At 41.8% G+C, this 21917-nt stretch overlaps 1 protein-coding gene across 8 annotated transcripts in view; it reads right to left on the bottom strand.

Moving 5' to 3' along the window:
* The window catches only part of MAP3K13 (mitogen-activated protein kinase kinase kinase 13), a 165504-nt gene that overhangs the window by 66364 nt on the left and 77223 nt on the right, over positions 1–21917 (bottom strand). For 5 of the 8 annotated variants that reach the window (XM_056534161.1, XM_056534162.1, XM_056534160.1 and 2 more), the window contains one exon: positions 20074–20183. The exons of the other annotated variants lie outside the window; for them this stretch is intronic. The gene's annotated coding sequence lies outside the window, so the exon portion shown is untranslated. The remainder of the gene's footprint in view (positions 1–20073; positions 20184–21917) is intronic. 8 annotated transcript variants of the gene reach the window in all.

Here is a 21917-nt window from a genome sequence, read left to right as displayed (position 1 = left end):
CCCTACACTATGAATATGCCTCTGTGTGAACAGTTCAGCAGGCATTGCAGGATCTGAAACATCCAAGGCACCTTATATACACCTGATAGAGGTGGGTGGGGTGCAAGAGCCAACATGGAGGTAGCCACTCCCCCGTATGTGTAATACAACCAAAGAATAAGTTGGCCAGCACTATTGATTCCAAACTATTATATGGACCTGGCTTACAGGTGCAGGCTGCTGGGCCAAATATACAGCAACAGGAGAATACAGCAGCACACTGCTAGCACAAATAAATAGATAAAACATGAGTATATAGATGAAATATGAGTATATAGATAAAACATGAAAAGCTATACAGCTGTAGGGCAATAAATGAAAATATGAAATTATGAAATTATGAAACAGTGAGGTACTTAGCTTGCAAATTTGGCGGCCAAATAGCTTGGACCGTCCCACCACGGTAAGGTGACCTCATTTTGGGACGGACCCTACACTATGAATATGCCTCTGTGTGAACTGTTTCATAATTTCATATTTTCATTTATTGCACTACAGCTGTATAACTTTTAATGTTTTATCTATATACTCATGTTTCATCTATATACTCATCTTTTATCTATATCTTTGTGCTAGAAGTGTGCTGCTGTATTCTCCTGTTGCTGTATATTTAGCCCAGCAGCCTGCACCTGTAAGCCAGGTCCATATAATAGTTTGGAATCAATAGTGCTGGCCAACTTATTCTTTGGTTGTATTACATATACGGGGGAGTGGCTACCTCCATGTTGGCTCTTGCACCCCACCCACCTCTATCAGGTGTATATAAGGTGCCTTGGATGTTTCAGATCCTGCAATGCCTGATGAACTGTTAACACAGAGGCATATTCATAGTGTAGGGTCCGTCCCAAAATGAGGTGACCTTACCGTGGTGGGGTGGTCCAAGCTATTTGGCCGCCTAATTTGCAAGCTAAGTACCTCACTGTTTCATAATTTCATATTTTCATTTATTGCACTACAGCTGTATAGCTTTTCATCTTCTATCTATATACTCATGTTTTATCTATATCTTTGTGCTAGCAGTGTGCTGCTGTATTCTCCTGTTGCTGTATATATATACATACATATATGTTGGGGATTATCAGCCAATGCCCATATATATCATATTGTTAGTAGATTCATACAATATGCAGGATGGGTAAAAGCCATGTCTCTATGGATATGAAACTGATAAGAAGTCCAGAAATTGTTGACAGATCCTGCTGTTATGTAGAATGGGTAAAGAAATCCTTGGAGGAGATTTATCAAAACCTGTCCAGAGGAAAAGTTGCTGTCCAGAGGAATCAGATTGCTTCTTTCATCCTTGAAAAGGTCTTCGAAAAATGAAAAACTAAAATGATCTGATTGGTTGTTAGGGGCAACTCAGCAACTTTTCCTCTGGATACGTTTTGATAAATCTCCCCCCCTGGTGTCTATGGATAGATTAAGAAGCTATTTTATACTTTAGAGGATAGGATTGTACGGGGACGTGATTTCAGGGTCATGCCCCCTAATGATGCCACACCTCCTCCATCAATGTCTATGGGAGGGGGCGTGAGCTACTAAAAATGACAGCCCGGACTAATCTTAGACTGGCTGGTGCTCTAATACCATCTATTAACCTCCCATTATGGTCTACCGACTGATAAAAATGGCAGCATGTAGTCTGCTGATGGGCAATCTGTGGTTTGTAGTAGAAAATCGGAAACTTTTTGTAACTGTAAGGGACACTCCAGATGTAAAAGAAGACTTTTCTAAGCTAGAAAATAATATCTATTATCCAGTGACAGGAGAGAGATAACAGTACAATCCTACTGAATCCATGAATGAATATATTATTGTTATATATTACAATTTGTAGCATCTTTTTCTGCATTTCTAGCTGTCCTAGACTTCTTTTAAAGTAAGTTCTTAGTTTCCAGCACCTTGCCGTGGGTAGTACTTGGCTCATACTAATATTTTTCCTCTCTTTGCGTGTGCCATGCCTGCATCCGGCTGATAAATGAGGAGGTGTACTTGAATGTACACAAACACAACATATCACCTGGGCAGCAGGTAAACACAGGAAGAAAAGTCTCTGCAAGAAGTATTGTTCTAATTCAAGGTAGTTTCTGCTGACCTGTGAGAACAGTTTCATGGATCTTCAAAACAAATAAACCCGAAAAAGTTGCAGCTGTACTATGTTTAAAGTATGGATCCTGTAAGTGAGTGTAAACTGGCTAATGCTTTCTGTTTTCTCCAGGTTTTATTATTGTCTGAAAGCCAGTCTACTACACCATTTTCTATCTTAGAAATGGAAAAAAGGAAATATAAGGACAAAATACACTCATTGACAAAAAAAAAAGAATAAATGCACCAAGAAGTTGTTGTTGGTATCAAATGAAACTTATACAAACTACAGTAGTCCCTCAAGTTCCAATATTAATTGGTTCCAGGACAACCCTTGTATGTTGAAACCATTGTATGTTGAGACCAGAACTCTACGGAAACCTGGTAATTGGTTCTGAAGCCACCAAAATGTCATCAAAAAATAGGGAAAAAAGTGAGGATTAAAGAAAAATAAGTAGATATCTAATATAGATAAAGCAAGTCCTTACATATTAAAGTAATAAAGATCTGCTGGGAGCTGTAAATCACTGTCTATGTCAGTGTTTCCCAAGCAGGGAGCCTCCAGCTGTTGCAAAATTACAACTCCCAGCATGCCCGGACAGCCCTTGGCTGTCCGGGCATGCTGGGAGTTGTAGTTTTTCAACAGCTGGAGGCACCCTGGTTGGGAAACAATGGTTTATGTAGGGGACAGGAGCTTCTTCAGGGTCCTATACAGTACACACAGTGTTCCAAATGGAGCCACCCTTACCCGGTGTCCAAAAGGAGCAGCTAACCCTGGCACAGTTAAAGGGGTACTCCAGTGAAAACCCTTTTTCTTTTAAATCAACTGGTGCCAGAAAGGTAAACATATTTGTAAATTACTTCTATTAAAAAATCTTAGTCCTTCCAGTACTTATTAGCTGCTGAATGCTACAGAGGAAATTCCTTTCTTTTTGGAACACTGATGACATCACGAGCACAGTGCTCTCTGCTGACATCTGTGTCCATTTTAGCAACCGTGCATAGCAGATGTATGCTAAGGGCAGCATGGCGGCTTAGTGGTTAGCATTGCTGCCTTGCAGTGCTGGGGCCTTGGGTTCAAATCCCACTAAGGACAACAATAAATAAAGAGTTATTATTATTATAATAATGTCAGCAGAGAGAACTGTGCTCGTGATGTCATCAGAGAGCATTCCAAAAAGAAAAGAATTTCCTCTGTATTATTCAGCAGCTAATAAGTACAGGAAGGATTAAGATTTTTTAATAGAAGTAATTTACAAATCTGTTTAACTTTCCAGAGCCAGTTGATTTAAAAGAAAAAAGGTTTTCACCGGAGTACCCCTTTAAGGAGTAGTACAGAACATGTAGTTCCTCCCTGTACTGTAGGGGGAGCTACCAGACACCAGTCAGTGCTTGTACTTCAGTAATACAGGTGATTTACCAGTAAAATGCCCATTCTGATTGGTCGGTTCTTCCAGCCATTGACACGTTTCGCAGATCTGGACTGTCTGTACATTGTATGTTGAGTCTGGTTTCAAGTTACAATGGTCCAGAAAAGATCATTGTATGTTGAAACTATTGTATGTTGAGGCCATTGTAAGTTGAGGGATCACTGTATTTGTGTTAATGCCCAACTGAAAGGAGGATCTTACCCTGTCGGGCCACCTCTAGCCTGAACACAAGATGAGATATGGTTGGGCATGAAGGCATACAGGTTCAGTAAGCGTGTGCTGATAGGATACAGTGGGCACCTGTCACATAGTACAAGTTTATGCCTACATGATAGCTGCCATTCACGTTCTAATGCATCTGAGAGCACACAGCACAACTTCTGGGTGAGATCCCACCTGGCAACCATGGCATGGGCACAAGCTGCTCTGCCAGTCATTCTCCCCACAATTTGGCACTAATCAAATTGACTGTTATAGGCTGCACAGTTCCCGAAGTAAACTGCTATTTACCCGAACAACTACATGGCCTTATCAGCAGCTCAGCCACAGTCAGTTAGTTGTACAAAGAAATTTAAAGGCAAAGAAACCATAAATATCTTCCACTCCCAATGGCACCTCAGGGGCTTATTTCTTGTTTCAACCCTGGTATCAGACCCAGCTGTCCACTCATAGTCTGTTAATACTGCCAGCTGTAACAGTGCCCATAATGTGACAACTTCTCCCTCACTGCCCTTCTTATCATATTGTTACACAGTCCACCGTATGTTAATTCAGGTATTGAAAAATATACAATATAGGGGGCATCAATAGAAATAGTGATAAGCAGCAGGAGCCATATTCGAATTTGCAATATTTTGTGAATATATTGATGATTATTCGTCCTATGTTCGTGAAATTTGCATATTCGCTATGTTCATTCACTTTTATCCATGCAAAATGTTTTCCATGTGAAACTAAGGGCTGGGGCTTCTATATTCAACAATGCTATTAACTCTTGACTGAGCTCACCCCTCTCAACAGATATTGTCTTGTTTATTATGACTGGTTGAAAACTGTACCTTCCGTACTGAGAAGATAGGAGACTATGGCCGACATTTATCATTGTCTTTAGACTGTTTTTTGTGTCTAGAAAAGGTGCAAAAAAGGTGCAAACAGGGTTTATTTGCGCCTTTTGGTTTACGCATTTCTGCTGATTTTGAGTTGCAATCCACTGATTTTGGCAATACACATGATATGGGAAGGTTTTATGAACTGCGCCTTTTTGTGCAAAGGCGCAAAAAAGGGGCAAAGCCACTGAAAAGTCTATAAAACTACACCAGCCCAGACATAGCTTAGCTTTTTGGTGTATGTGAAGAGAGAAATTTCAGAAAATGTGACCTGCACAAAATGTATCAAATGCTTTGTGACCATTTAATAAATGTGGTGCTCCTACACATTACAGCACACAAAAAAAAGGTGTAGAAAAATGCTTCACTTACACTACAATGATAAATGCTTCACTTACACCTACAATCATAAATGCTTCACTTACACTACAATGATAAATGCTTCACTTACACCTACAATCATAAATGCTGGCCTCTGTGTTTTGTTGTGATTGCCATTTTGAGTAAAACTCAAGCATATCTTTCGGTATATTCACTTATGTCTTATGTGCCTATATGCATTTGCATTGCTGGTTAGTAATCTACAATAGTACCAACCTTCTGTCCTTTACATGGTGCCACCCCACACTGTAAATGAGCCCCAATCTCGTAGATCAGCTCTCATTTACAGGACCTTAATATGGGTCAAGAACCATGTGGGGAGGTCTGCAAAAGCGATTGCTGGACCGTTTATGTGGCCCTTTGTTGTCATCAGTTGTTGGCCACCAATCTCTTTTATGAGGAAAGATGTGTAGATGATGACCGATGATTTATTGACATGTCAAAATTACATGATCTGCTGTCGAACAAGCGCTTGCCCGCTCAGTAGCAGATTGCTGGCCCTATTAAACAGGGTAATATCAGCCTATGCAATAGGGCTCTAATCTGCTGTTGGACCCAGTGTTCTTTTTCTGCTATTTAGTATTACTATGCAGGTTCATCTTTTTGGAGTATTCAGCAATATCACTTAAGGGGTCTATGTCGAAATTTACTACGTGGCCCCCAGAATTGTAGCTAAGCCCAGCTCATATGCTCCTAAAGATGAAGAAGCATGTTCAAGGTGACAGATTTACTTTAAAATCTTGTATGTTGCAATTTATCCCAATCTCGAAAAATGTACTGAAGGTGAATTCCTACAGTGAAGTCATTGTCACTTATTTTGTATGCAGCATGGGTGCTTGGCATATTTTCTTGTGCACCAAACCCTGAATTTCACCTCACATTGGTTTGGAGTGCAGAGTATGATTCTGAGAGCATGGTCTGAGCCCATAAGCACTGGTAATCCTTAGGAGAGCCACACTAAGCGGATTTGGTTGAGCCAGTGCCGGGAAGAACGGATTTCTAGACCCACGTTACCCTCATTCTATTACTCCCTAGAGAAAATCTGACAAGCAGAAATTTGTGATTCAGGAACATAAAAATACAGATATTGCGGGGAAAAGGATTAGTAAAACAAACACAAAAATATAAATTGGGCAAAGCAGCAAATCCACTAAATTGGCAACTGTGTGGATTAATGGAAGCAAGTTAGATGTAGCAGCAGGTATTTACTGGACATCAAACACTTTACAGAAAGTACATGTTGTTTAAGGATTTATGTGGAATTTAACATTAATCTAATATTTGTTATATAAAACAGTAAATCACTGTGCTTCAATATATGTTCTGTACATAGGAATCTTTTATGCAGTGGCCCAAATCTTCTTGGTGGCCTTAAAGGGGTACTCCGGTACTTAGACATCTTATCCCCTATCCAAAGGATAGGGGATAAGATGCCAGATCGCCAGGGTCCCGTCACTGGGGACCCCCGTGAGCTTGCACGCAGCACCCCAGTTAAAATCAGTCCCCCTCCCATAGGCTTGCATTGAGGGGCAGAGCGTGATGTCACACGGGGGCGGAGGCGTGATGTCACACGCCGCCGACCCTGTGGTCGCCGGTAATCAGACCCGGAGGGAACACGCTCCAGGGACTGATTTTAACTGGGTTGCTGCGTGCAAGATCACGGGGGTCCCCAGCGGTGGGACCCCCGCGATCAGGCATCTAATCCCCTATCCTTTGGGGATAAGATGTCTAACCGCTGGAGTACCCCTTTAAAGAAAAAAGCAGGCCTAAAAATGTGAAAAAGCCATGAGTTACAGCGGGCCCCCCTGGTGTCCAGATGTTGGGACCCCTAGGGGGAACCTGGTAACAAGTGATGAGTTTCCACCACCATAGGGGAAACAGTGCATTAAATGATTTCCAAGTCCATGGGCTATCCATGTAATTGAATGAACGGCATATCCTTCAAAGCACAGAATGCACTTACAGAACTAGTGCTGTGCGACAAAAGACTTTTATATTTGTTCAATAAGGAAATTATTATGGTATATAGCTCTCATAAAAGGGGGCTCGTACTGTTGTAGATTGAACATGAACCTAAATGAATGACATGGTTGCACATCCATTTGAATAGTAGTAATACTACCTTCATAGAGGGGACAGAGATAGGCCCCATAGACTAGAAAAATCAAACCAGTGGACCTTTAACAGATACTATGACAACTGAAACTGGGAAAGCATCTATGTTTTACCAATATAACCTTTCTAGGTAGGCTTAATTCCAATCTATTCAGTAGGAATATTTCAATTGACCACCTCTTTGAGAAGACTACCGCCTTATCCAGACCAGATTTTATGAAACAACTTTTCAGTCCACCACACATTTTAGGTTGTGACCATTTTGACCATTTGTGACCATTTTCTTCTAAAAGAGGTTTCACATTATTTAGAATTTCTTACTGAAGTGAAAAGCTTGAGTGACTAAAAGTAGGTATTCAGAAAACTAAAAACCGAGATAATGTAGTTTACATTACATCAAATAGAATCGAGGAAAGAATAGAAGCTGGCCACTCACCGGTAAATTCTTTCTTCAGGCTTTATTCATGCCAATAAATACATATACAGATGGGGGGACATGACAAGGAAGAGCAGGGGGGTACAGTGGCAACAAGCTCCGTTTCGTACACTTAAGTGCTTTGTCCGGCCATATGGCCGGACGAAGCACTTAAGTGTGCGAAACAGAGCTTGTTGCCACTTAGGTGTGCTTAAAGGGTACCTCTCATCAAAAAAAAACTTTTGATATATTATAGATTAATGTATGCAGAATAACTTTACAATTGCATGTTATTAAAAAATATCCTTCTTTCTATTTAATTTTCCACTTTGAAGAAATGACCACTAGGGGTCTCCCTACCAGTCCTGGCAGCAAGCATTTCAGACTCATGCTGGAGTCCTAAACACTACGAGCTGCCAGTCTGCTTTGTTCACAAAGGAGAACACTCAGAGCTGCCAGCCTGCTTTGTTCACAGCCTGTTTGGCTGTGAACAAAGCAGGCTGGCAGCTCTGAGTGTTTAGGACTCCAGCATGAGTCAGAAATGCTTGCTGACAGGACTGATCGGGAAAAATACAATAGAAAGAAGCATATTTTTCATTAACATGCTATTGGAAAGTTATTCAACATTCATTAATCTAAAATATATCAAAAGTTTATTTGATGAGAGGTACCCTTTGAGTGTACGAAACGGAGCTTGTTGCCACTGTACCCCCCTGCTCTTCCTTGTCATGTCCCCCTGTCTGTATATGTGAGTATTTTTTTGGCAAAAATAAAGCCTGAAGAAAGAATTTACTGGTGAGTTGCTTCTATTCTTTCCTCGATTCTATTTGATGTGATATTGCTGAATACATCTTTAGCCTGAGCCCCACCAATACATCTTTAGCAAGAACCAATACATAAAAAGCCCTTATCCAGGTACCTCCAGCAGTGGAGGATCCGCAGTGCCGATCGGACATTCTCTTCACATTTTGTACATTACATTACATTTACAGCTCTATGGTTTAAAGGGGTACTTCTGTGGAAAACCTTTTTATTTGTATATCAACTGGTGCAAGAAAGTTAAACAGATTTGTAAATCACTTCTATTAAAAAATCTTAATCCTTCCAGTACTTTTTAGGGGGCTGTATACTACAGAGAAATCCAAAAAGGAAATGCATTTCCTCTGATGTCATGACCACAGTGCTCTCTGCTGACCTCTGCTGTCCATTTTAGGAACTGCCCAGAGCAGAAGAAAATCCCCATAGCAAACATATGCTGCTCTGGACAGTTCCTAAAATGGACAGCAGAGGTCAGCAGAGAGCACTGTGCAGCACAAAAAACACAGTGCAGCCTTTACATCACATATGCTGCAGACTAAGGGCAAGTTCTAAAGAGAATGTCCTTTACTGTGGAGCATGATGTTAAATAAATTGGCACATTTACTGATTTATAGATCTGGTACTCACTGATTAGATGACTACGGCTGCACTTACACCACGTTTTCAGGTCTTCTTTATATTGTATTTTGGCAAAATGTCAAAAAGGAATGCTGACATTTTTTCTGGCGGGCCCACTGACTAATAGGCTGGACATAGTCTGATTGTGACTTCAGTCGGTCCATTTCCTAAACATATATGCTTAAAAGGGTGGTTGATAACATAATGACCTGATGAAACACCCAGTGTGTACAGGAACAAAATACATTGTCTACTTTGGGTACAAAGTAAAGAATGATTATTTATTCCAACACTCCTGGCATCTTGTGAATGCTCCTAAGAGGGGTAGGAAAAAAACATTAGGAGGCCGTTGCAGGCCATAAGTGCCCAGCATTTTACAGGGAGGACCTTGCGGTCCCTTCGATCTAAAGGCAATCTCGACCTCACATCCAAATACCCAAGAGGGCAACGGCAGAAGGCATACGTTATTGGGTCAGGTAGTAATCAAAAGGTGCTACAGGTTGTTATGCTCTATCACACAATAGATGAGTGTTTTGATATTCATCCCCTCCCATCCTCCTTTTTCTATATTTTTAGCAGTCTGCCCATAGAGTCCTTTTCCTTTTTGTAAGTACAAATAAAGGGATCTCTGAAAGAGAGAAAAATAAAAGGATATAATTGAAAAGATAGGAGGATATAACTGACTGCAAACAAGAAGCACTTCAACAAATCTAGGTAAGGCTCAAAAAAGTTATTATTTTATTTTTGCTTCAGTTTTGTAATTCATTCTCATTTTTTATGCTTTTCCCAGGAGACAAGAATTCTTAAATTGGTGAGCACACAAAATGTGCAAAGTTTAGTCTGGAGCTACATGATAAGATGGAAGTTACAATGCAATCTTTATTGACTGCCGCACAAAACGAATGTAAAAACCAGATGGGGTCAAGTTCCAAATCAGCCACAGTCAAGCGGGAATAAGCTGGGGTTCCAAAGAAAAAGAAGGGGCAAGTGCAAAGGGCTGGATGGCCTAAGGGAAAGCAATGAAGTTCAACAGCACAATTTCAATGATAGGACTGCAATTTTGCTCTGAATAGTGACAGTATAGTTGGTTACCGTATTCATTGCAAACTGCTAGTTATTAAGGATTGCAGAATAGAAATTCATTCTCCCACAGAAAAGAATGAGTCTACAGGCATGTGGTGTGAAAAAGCAAGCTAAAGGGTTATCTTCAAACGGATTCTGACAGAAATATAGGTTTATCTTTTGACATGTAGTATACAATTTCTGTCTGTCCCTTTCACGATACATGACAGGTGGATGGTAGTAAACTAAACTATGTAATAGAAACTATGGCCCAGATTTATCAAACTGTGTGAGAGAAAAAGTGGAAGGATTTTTCCACAGCAACCAACCACAGCTCAGCTTTCACTTTACCAGAGCTCATTAGCTGAGCTGTGGTTGGTTGCTGTGGAAAAATCCTTCCACTTTTTCTCTCACACAGTTTGATAAATCTGGGCCATAGGCCGTCCCGTCATCCAATAGGAGTGGCATGCGTAGCGACGTGATGGCGGCGACGGAGAGCGCGGATGCCGGGGAAGCAGAGGCCTTACCGGGGCGTCAGGGACGCCATAGGCCCAGATTTATCAAACTGTGTGAGAGAAAAAGTGGAGAGATTTTCCCCCAGCAGCCAATCACAGCTCAGCTTTCACTTTACCAGAGCTCATTAGCTGAGCTGTGGTTGGTTGCTGCGGAAAAATCCTTCCACTTTTTCTCTCTCACAGTTTGATAAATCTGGGCCTATGTACATATTATACTCTGATGTACTAGACTGGTATTGTTCATAAATCTAATATAACTGTATATCCCTTCTAAGGGTTTTTTGTCTATCGCAGTCCCGGGAGGGGCTGAGATGGCCTGGAAGAAAGAGTGCAATGCAGTCCGACTCCATCTTTCAAATCAATAGGGCTTCATTTCCTCCTGTCCCCTGCAAACTCCTTGGGGACTTGCATATCAGCAGCTGCCCACATGCCTTGTATTATGCCACTGATTCATACGATTCATGTGTAGGTAGAAAGGACTCATAATTCTAATCCGCATACAAGCTTTAGAGATTTTAAGGCTTTTAAAATCATCTGTATAGTATAAATAATGGGTTTTTATACTGTAAGAATTTTTTTTGTCTTATTTTCTGTGATTTTTTTTATACTGTATGTCAAATAATGAGATCTAACTAACATCAGATTATATGGGTACAAATAACCGTAATGTAGCATGTGTTGTCCTCACAGAGGAATTGTTCAGTTCTGGTAACAGCTGGATCTGTAGATTCAAGTGTGTCCTTTTTTTTTCACAATGTTTATCAAGGTTCCCTATATGTTCTTTGTACAGGACGATAATTATCGCAACTTTGTAAATCATCTCTTGGGCAATAATTTCAAATTAACACTGTTTAAATCCCCCCTAGATAATTATTGTAAGTTATTTTATAGTCCTCCCCCATGAACAAACATATGTCTTGGAGAGCCCCTGAAGTGGAACAATGATGTTGGTTGTATTCAGCACAGAGTTAGTCTTTACATTTAAAGGGGTACTCCAGATAGGTTTACAGAAAGGTATACAGTGACCCCTCGACCTACGATGGCCCCGACATACGATAATTTCAACATGCGATGGCCTATCAGAGGCCATCGCATGTTGAAAGCAGCATCAACATACAATGCTTTTGTATGTCGGAGCCATCGCATAAACTGCTATCCGGCAGCGCTGACTGCTTCAGCTTCCGCCGGATAGCCGTTTACGGTGCCCCGTGTGGTCCGCTAACGATCACTTACCTGTCGTCGGGGCTCCGGCGCGTCCTCTTCGGGATCCCCTGCATCGTCGGCGCTTTCCATCGACGTCATCACGTCGCTGCTCACGCCGTACCGTCATCCAATAGGAGCGGCGTGCGTAGCGACGTGATGGCGGCGACGGAGAGCACGGATGCCGGGGAAGCAGAGGCCTTGCCGGAGCGTCAGGGACACCTCGGGGACGCGGCGACAGCGATGGACAGTGACATCCCGGGCAGCGGTGACGAGTGGCGACGGTCCGGAGCGGTGGGAACAGGTGAGTACAACTTCCTATACCAGTGGTCTACAACCTGCGGACCTCCAGATGTTGCAAAACTACAACACCCAGCATGCCTAGACAGCCAACGGCTGTCCGGGCATGCTGGGTGTTGTAGTTTTGCAACATCGGGAGGTCCGCAGGTTGTAGACCACTGTCCTATACTTTACATTGCACCGATCCCTCAACATACAATGGTTTCAACAAACGATGGTCCGTTTGGAACGGATTACCATCGTATGTTGAGGGAGCACTGTACATATTTGCTAATTTTTTATTTATTTAAAAATCTCAAGCCTTCCTGTACTGCTGTATGCATGGAGGAAGTTGTGTAGTCTTTCCATTCTCCTTTGTCTGTGTAAGGAACTGTCCAGAAAAGGAAAGGTTTGCTATGGGGATTTGCTTCTTCTCTTGATACTTCCTGACACAGGTGGTAGCAGAAAGCACTGTGCCTCACTGGAAAGACTGCATGACTCCAGGCATACAGCAGCTGATAAGTACTGGAAGGCTTGAGATTTTTAAATAGAAAATATTTGCAAAACTGTATAACTTTAAGTTAATTAGCATTTCTCCAGAATACCCCTTTTCTTTATTTAGTAACTTAACAGCATCACAAAAGTGTGTTTGAATAAAGTAACAACTATAACATAGGGTTTAAAGTAAAACACACTTTTTGCATTAAATATATATATATATATATATATATATATATATATATATATATATAGAGGGGGGGATTTATAATTGTTGGTGTGGTGTGTGGTGAGTTTTTTTGCACCAAATTTATCAAATAGGAACACTTAAATCATGCAAATATGTTGTTCAAAGCACTTTTTCAAAGTCAGCAAAACTGATGGCATAGACTTGCGAGACAATTTTACAGAACTGCTCTACCATTAATGATAAATCCCCCCCAATATATATACAATGTGAGTAATATTGATAATATTTCTCTAGTAATGTTTCTAAAATAAATCATTCAAATTCAGATTTCTGCTGTCTGCTACTATGATTGAACTTTCAAATACATATTTCACTAAGTTTGATCCTAAGGGATCCTTGCCTGTATCACAATAATTTGCCTTGTTAAGCTACGTGAACCAAGTAATGCCAGCACCATCCTTACTTAATCCATAATACAATGGGTGACGTGAACATTGATTGTTATGTTACGATGGCACCTGTTAATAGCGTGGGATATATTAGGTAGTAAGTGAACGGTAAGGTTCTTAAGGTGATGTGTTGGAAGCAGAAAAAATAGCAACAGATCTTGTAGGGATTTCCTAGTGTTCAGTGGTTAGTACCTACCATAAGTAGTCCACTGAAGACCACCAATTGAACTGGCCATGGGACCATGGGCGCCCAAGGCTCAATAATGCACATGGGAAGCAAAGACTAGCCTGTTTGGTCTGATTCCACAGAACTACTGCAGTGGAAATTGCTAAAAATGTAAATGCTGACTAAGACAAAAACAGACCAAAACACACTGGGGGAGATTTATCATTGCTTTTAGAGCATTTTTTTGTCTTATGTTTTGGCGCAATTCAGGCGCAAGCAGCATATTTAGCGACTTTTACGCTTTTGATATAGACAGTTTTACTCTTTTTGCCTATCTGTAAACTTTTTCTTTTTGACCATGCAGTGGTCACATATTTATCATTTGCGATAGTCAAAAGTCGCTATTTTGTGTGCAAAGTTACTTTTATAGGCTCAAAGCTACACCAGCCACCAGTAGGCGTGAGAATCACTTCTACCTTCCGCAATTCAACCTTTAACCTCTTGTGGACGACAGTGTCCCACTCCCCTTCTATGACAAGTGCTCAGGAGCTGAGTGCGGGTCATAGCTGGGTGGTCCTGGCGACTGTCACCAGGACCCATTTCTAATGCTAGACATCACTGATCACGGTGATGTCCGGCTTTAACCCCTTAGACACCGAAACCAAATTTGATTGTAGCATCTAAAATGCAAGTAAAAAATGTCCAGGCAGCTCTGTGAAAGTAAGTAAAAACACCTAACCTGCCAAATTCAGGACCCGGGAAAGTGTCTATTTCCCTCCCTCACAAGCGTGTAGAAAAAGTGTATGTGGTAGAGCTTTTCCCACCACAGCAGAGCTGCACAAAATTCATCATTCTGCTACACCTTCTTGATAAATAAGATGCCCGCTAGTCAAACCCACCACCCAAATAAATGTGGGAAAATAGCTCTACCGTAGACATTCTTTGATAAATCTGGGCCACTGTGTATGGGCTGCATAGCTACAGACATGAGTTTCCATGCTGACCCCTGTACGCTGCTGTAGGGGCTTACAATAGGCATGTAGTCATCAGAATTGGACCATGGGGCAATGAAAGAAAGTGGTCTGGCCTTATGAATATACTTTCTTTTTTTGCATCATATGGACAGCTGGATGCGGAAGGAGGAAAAATGGTGGAGGTAGTGTGATGCTGTGGGCAATGTTCTGCTGTGAAACTTTGAGTCCTGATAGTCCATGTAATTTTGACAAACCACCACCTACCTAAACATTTCTGCAGATTAAGTACATCCTTCATAGTTATAATAGAAATAGAAAATGAAGCAGCATTCCTAGAGGATTCAATCCAGTGTTTTATTCACCCATCAATACAGAATGCAATGTTCCGGTCCACAGTCTGTGGACCAAAACGTTGCATTCTGTATTTATGGGTGAATAAAACATCGTTTGGATTGAATCCTCTTGGAGTTCCGCTTCTTTCTCTATTTCTACTTGGACTTTTGGGACTGTGAGTCTAGCCCCCTGGAGCTGTGCATCCAACTGGAATTTAAAGGTCTTTACAGTACCTATCTTTTTCTATACTTTTCCTTCATAGTTATGGTATTTCATAATGGCAGTGGCCTATTCCAGCAGAATAATGCACCTTGACATGCTGCAAAAATTGTTAAATTGTTCAGGATTGGTTTGGGGTACAAAACTAAGAGGTCAAGATATTAGCCTCCAAATTTTCCAGATCTCAATCTTATCATGTATCTGTGAGATATACAATAACACAATACTACACAATATTAGACAGGTGGTTTTAATCATATGGCTGGGTTGTTTGTTTTACAAGGTTATAATGTAGAATTTGTTTAAAGTCAGTTCTCTACAGTGGGGCAAAAAAGTATTTAGTCAGCCACCATATGTGCAAGTTCTCCCACTTAAAAAGTTGAGAGAGGCCTGTAATTTTCATTATAGCTATACCTTAAAGGGGTATTCCAGGAATGTTTTTTTATTTGACTATGCTACAGGGGCTGTAAAGTTAGTGTAGTTCATAATATAGTATCTGTACCTGTGTATGACGGTTTTCTCACAATTCTTAAGTGATTTCACCCCAATATTTATTTTTAACAACATACAAAATTAATGCTGTCTCAGATTTTTCCAGGGTTGCAATGCGGCCGAGACCTGACTCACTAGTCAGCTGATGACAGGGAGCCTGTCTGCTTCAATGGGTGGAGGGATCGCTTGGTGCGGGAGAGATCAATCTGAAACTAATGCAACAGCTGTAGGCACCCTGATTCAAAACCACAGGTCTTTTGAATGGATGCAGCTCACTTATGTTTCAATGGGTGGGGGAGGGAGGGAGAAAAATGGGATTTGTAGTCAAAAAAAGAAAACTAAAACAGGAAATACCAGTTCACAAAAAGTTAGCCACAGTATTATGGTAATCTCACAACATAGACATTTAGCCCAAAGACAAGCGCAGATCGTTCCTAAGCCTGTCCATTGCTGTCTGCCAGGTACATATTAAAATCACCTTATGGTGGATAACCCCTTTGACTATGAGAGACATAATGAGAAAAAAAATCCATAAAATCCCATTGTCTGATTTTTAAAGAATTTATTTGCAAATGATGGTGGAAAATAAGTATTTAAGGGTGGAAACATCTTGCTTTGGGGCTGTTTATCTGCTATGGGACCAGGACGACTGATCCGTATAAAGGAAATAATCAATGGGGCCATTTATAGTGAGAGTTTGAGTGAAAACCTCCTTCCATCAGTAAGGGTATTGAAGATGAAATGTGGCTGGGTCTTTCAGCATGACAATGATCCCAAACACACCACCCGGCCAACGAAGGAGTGGCTTCATAAGAAGCATTTCAACATCCTGGAGTGGCCTAGCCAATCACCAGATCTCAACCCCATAAAAAACCTTTGGAGGGAGTTGAAAGTCTGTGTTGCCCGGAGACCGCCCCAAAACATCACTGCTCTAGAGGAGATCTGCATGGAGGAATGGGCCAAAATACCAAAAACAGTGTGTGAAACCTTGTGAAGACTTACAGAAAACGTTTGACCTCTGTTATTGCCAACAAAGGGTATATAACAAAGTATTGAGATGAACTTTTGTTATTAACCAAATACTTATTTCCCACCATAATTTACAAATACATTCTTTAAAAATCAGACAATGTAATTTTATGGATCTTTTTTTCTCTTTATGTCTCTCATAGTTGAGGTATACCTATGATGAAAATTACAGGCCTCTCTCATCTTTTTAAGTGGGAGAACTTGCACAATTGGTGGCTGACTAAATACTTTTTTGTCCCACTGTATAAGGGCAGTATATTCCAAAGCAGAGACAGATTGGATGATATTCAAAAACAGAGGTATATTTTTATGTCACATCTTGGTTGATGTCAAGTCTTGTGACAACTGAGAATGTCGGGCATGCTGGGAGTTGTAGTTTTGCAACATCTGGAGGTCCGCAGGTTGAAGACCACTGGTATTGGAGGTTATACTCACGTGTCCCCGCCGCTCCGGACTGTCACCGCTGCCCTGGATGTCGCCCTCCATCGCTGTCGCCGCATCCCCGGGGTGTCCCCGACGCTCCGGCAAGGCCTCTGCTTCCCCGGCATCCTCGCTCTCCGTCGCCGCCATCACGTCGTTACGCACGCTGCTCCTATTGGATGACGGGACGGCAATGCAGGGGAGCCCGAAGAGGACGCGCCAGAGCCCCGAGGGCAGGTAAGTGATTGTCAGCGGACCACACGGGGCATCGTAAACGGCTATCCGGCGGCAGCTGAAGCAGTCAGCACTGCCAGATAGCCGTTTATGCGATGGCCCCGACATACAAAAGCATCGTATGTTGATGCTGCCTTCAACATGCGACTGCCTCTGAGAGGCCATCGCATGTTGAAATTATCGTATGTCGGGGCCATCGTAGGTCGGGGGGTCACTGTACTTTAAAAACAGCAGTAAACCTACCCCATTTTTTTTTTTTATAAATTAACTACAAAGACAGAAAAATAATCTGGGGTTAAAATCCCAATACAAACAGCATTTATAAAGCTACTCTACTGTGGTCATTCATCTTACATAAACTATTCTATGATAAAGGTACATAAAATTATTTTTATGAGTCCCTACGTAACCCTCCAGACAGTACTTCCAAGGTTAGGTCAGGAATGGAAATCAATATAAAAATAAAAACCAGTTTGCAGCAAAAGTAACATTTACACTGTGCATACAAGAAAACTGCAGCTTTAGAAACTTGTCTTATCGATGTTTGTCGTGTTTGTTAACACTGAACCCATATTACCCTGTGTAGGCAATCATTTGCATAAGAAAGTCTTCATTTAGATACAACGGTTTGTATTGAACATCAGACAAGGATGCCATTCACATAGCATATCAGCTCCAATGTGACAGGCACCCAGCATTTTTACTGCCTGCCATGTGCAGACAAACCCAAAGTGCAAAACGCCTGTTTCATGTATTGTCAAAATACTGGACACATTCTGCATCCATATGATTGTCCTGTAGTTTCGATATGACAACATAAGACTACATTGTAGGGGTAAATTTTAAGCAGAGATGAGTAAGCAATGATGTAGTTATGAACTCTACACAAAATACAGATACACTAGAATTGTTATAATCTAGAGCAGGAGTTTAAATCTGGGGTATGCATACTCCCAGGGGTATTCAGCAGTTTTTCTGGGGGTATGCGCAGGGGTGTAACTATATGGGGTGCAGATGACGAAGACACACCAGGGCCCTTGGGTCCCAAGGCACATATGCTCCATGAGAGACTAGTAATATAAATAGCACATGGAGCCCTGTTGCAGATTTTGCATTGGGGCCCAGGAGGTACAAGTTTCACCTCTGGGTACACATAAAAAATGCTGTAATGGTGGATACTGTGTACAATTACATTACTCACCCTGTACTTATCCTGAATTAGGGTGCATGCACACCACGATTTGTGCATCTGGCAGCCGGATCCTGCATGAGAATTTCAAAACCGCCTGCTGCTGTATCCCTGGTGGATCTGTGCTGTACACCATTCATTTCAATGAGCCGAATGGCTTTTAACCTGGGATAAAACCTGAAGCACACCACAGTTTTCAGTCTGAGTCAAAAGCCAGATATAGTTGGAAAATTATTTGGCCGGAGTCTCTACTTGACTCCATTGGTATTCCTGAAATGAATGGGGTATGGCACAGATCCACCAGGGATATAGCAGCAGGCAGTTTTGAAATTCTTCCTCTGAATCTGGATGCTGGATGCACAACTTAGGGCAATTTTTCATCCGATATTATACTCCAGAGCTGCACTCTCTATTCTGCTGGTGCAGTCATATTGTGTACATAGGTGGGGAGAATAGCAGGGGGCCTGGGGAGTTAGTGAGAGGAGCAGGGGGCCTGGGGAGATAGTGAGAGGAGCAGGGGGCCTGGGGAGATAGGGTGAGGAGCAGGGGGCCTGGGGAGATAGGGTGAGGAGCAGGGGGCCTGGGGAGATAGGGTGAGGAGCAGGGGGCCTGGGGAGATAGGGAGAGGAGCAGGGGGCCTGGGGAGATAGGATGAGGAGCAGGGGGCCTGGGGAGATAGGGTGAGGAGCAGGGGGCCTGGGGAGATAGGATGAGGAGCAGGGGGCCTGGGGAGATAGGATGAGGAGCAGGGGGCCTGGGTAGAGGACATGGAGTAAAGAAAAGCATTTGAAATAACATCAACTATATTAATTACAAAAAATGTTGCTAATATGGGGGATATCATTTTTTTTTTTTTTAGAAATGGGCCGTCAAGGGATACTTCTGCCAAAAAATAAATTGGGAACCAGTGATCTAGAGCATAGCTTTACTGTACAGCTCCTGTGTAACTGAAACCGAAAGCTTGCCCTACTGGCCACAGCTGGATAGTCACAGGTGGAAGACCACAGATTATAAGACCAACATACTATTGATGAATAACTGTTATAATGGGCAAACTACAGCGTGAAAAAAACATTTGTCTCTTTTTCCATTCTGCTCAACTATAACTGTATTTTTATTTGTGTAAGTATTTACTGTGCTGCTTATAGATTAGGCAAGTAAATGATAGGTACAGAAAGGGCAGGTAGTGGCCAATCAGCCAATTACAATTCAGAATCACTTATGCTATTTTAGTGTGTTAGTACGAATAGATGTCATTGTTGCTCAGTTTGTTATCTTTTTTTATGAAATATCTTTTTATTATTTTTCAAACATAACAGAACAGACAGTTTGTTGTCTGACAGATTAACATTTATCAAAACATCAAACGAAATCTCTTAGGCTCCTTTCACACTATATGTTGCTCCGTTTTAAAGACCCGTTATAATGTCCCGTTAAGAAAACCCTTAAAAACGGCCGTTACAAAATCCCATTCAAGTCTGTGGGATTTTTTGATTATCCGTTATCACCCGTTATTTGTGACGGGAGAAAAAACGTTACATGAACTAATTTTTCTCCCATCACAATGTCCGCTATTCATAACGGGCTATAACTGGTGATAATGGATAATCAAAAAATCCCATAGACTTAAATGGAATTTTGTAACGGCAGTTTAAAGGCCGTTTTTAAGGGATTTCTTAACGGGACATTATATCGGGACTTTAAAATGGAGCAACATATATATAGTGTGAAAGGAGCCTTAGGAGCTCCCTTTACTAAAAACTGAGTTCAGGTGAAAACCTGGCTGCAACACACTCTCCATAGAGTCACTCCCTACCTTATAGTGGTTTCTGTCTGCAAAGGTGTTCACAAGGCAAAAGTATCATGGTAAAATGACTTTGTTTTTTCGAATGGATCTCCAGCATAATCAGTGCAGACTGTACCTGACTGAACAGACATCAAAAAAATGATAGGTTAGGAACAAACATTCAACCTAGGCCTTCATTGCAGCAAGACACCTGCCTCTGAAGCTTAGATGTCCAGACTGTCATAGAAACACTAAATGTGCTCAAGCTGGATGTCTAAACTTTGCACTAGTCTAAATATAAAGATCTATACAATAAACAGGTTCTGTGACTAGCCACATTCTCTGTAAATGGGTACTGTCATTACAAAAAACTTTTCATATGTCATGGAGACATATCAAATATTTTGAACGGTTGGGGTCTAAGTCGGACCTGGACCAATCACTAAAACGAGCCACAAGAAGTGTACACTTCAAATCTTCTCTACCGGCTCTGTGTCACATGACCCAGATGATCTCATTCCAATAGGTAAAGAGCAGGTATAGAAGTGTGCGTCAGACAGCTTCTCTCCCCGCTTGTTGTAGTAAACGGTCAAGGTCTGAACACTTAGAACTCGACCAATTAAAAGTTTTTTTTTTTTAAATGAGCACTGTCACTAAACTTTTTTTAAATATTTTGTAGTAATTATGTACTACAACATATCTCTAATATACAATCATTAATTTTTTTGTCATTAAAATAGTTTAATTTACATTTGAAAACCGGCCACTAGGGGTCTTCCTTCTAGTGGCCGGCTGTGCCTGGCGTGAGGTCACGCTTGAATTCTGACCGATGCCGGCCGGGCAATCGGTCCTAATTCATTCAGCCTGCACTCGCTCCCTGCCTGTCAATGAGACAGGCAGGAGCGAGCACTTTCAACAGAGAGGATGCGCGCAGGCTCCCTGGCCTCGCACGCTGGCCCCGGCTCCCGGTGACAGGTAAAATCTCATGCACCGCTGCTGCTAAGCAGTGCTGCGCTAGGACTGCCTTCACTTTATTCTTTTTTGGGCGGGGGCAGCGGGTTGCGTGGCTGGGTTCAGGGGAGCGGGATGTTCGGCAGCTGCGGCCATCGCATATACTGTTTGCACCACAGTGTGCCTCCAGTTGTTTCCCCACTACAACTCCCAGCATGCATTGACAGCCAATAGATGTTAGGGCAAGCTGGGAGTTGTAGTGGTGAAACACCTGGAGGTACACTGCATAGGTGAACTAAGGGCGGAAGTCCCCCCCAGCAGGCATCAGTGACGTCGCGCCTGCTGGGGAAGTCTGCCTGGTAAGTGAGCACACTACCAGGCAGACAAAAAGGCATTTTTAATATGTAAAAAAAAAAATAAATTAAAGGCAGTGCAGGGATTATGGATAGATGGGCAATAGGCAGGGACAGAAAGGCTGGTGGGAGCTACTCTTTAAAGCCACACTTCAAAGGCACTTTCCAGGGCTCTAAAATGTTATGACAGTCCTCAGTCCTTCTCTCGGCTTCCATATCTGTGTTGACACAGCAGCTGTAAATTAGCATATACCCCAATGACAATGCCCATCCTATCAAGCACTTGGTCGGGATTGAGACCAGTTCGGCACTGACACATAAATACAGCTAGGCAGTGAAGATTATATCCCATGCCAACCCCTGTCAAATTGTAAATACAGTCCTATCTGCAGGCATCATGTTATAGAGCAGGAGGAGCTCTGTGGATTAACATATAGTTTGTAGGAAAAGTTCCAACTTCAATAAATCATTTATTAATGGAAACCTCTGCTCCTCCTGGGCTTAGTAGTCAAATGTGCGGTCCTACTGAGTAACAGCTACCTATGTATAAATAGGCTTATAGAAAGAGTT

This window comes from Hyla sarda, chromosome 8, assembly GCF_029499605.1.
Source record: "Hyla sarda isolate aHylSar1 chromosome 8, aHylSar1.hap1, whole genome shotgun sequence".
In the NCBI taxonomy this organism is placed as follows: domain Eukaryota; kingdom Metazoa; phylum Chordata; class Amphibia; order Anura; family Hylidae; genus Hyla; species Hyla sarda.
The sequence above is the reverse complement of the archived record's forward strand: the minus strand, read 5'-3'. Positions and strand labels throughout refer to the sequence as shown.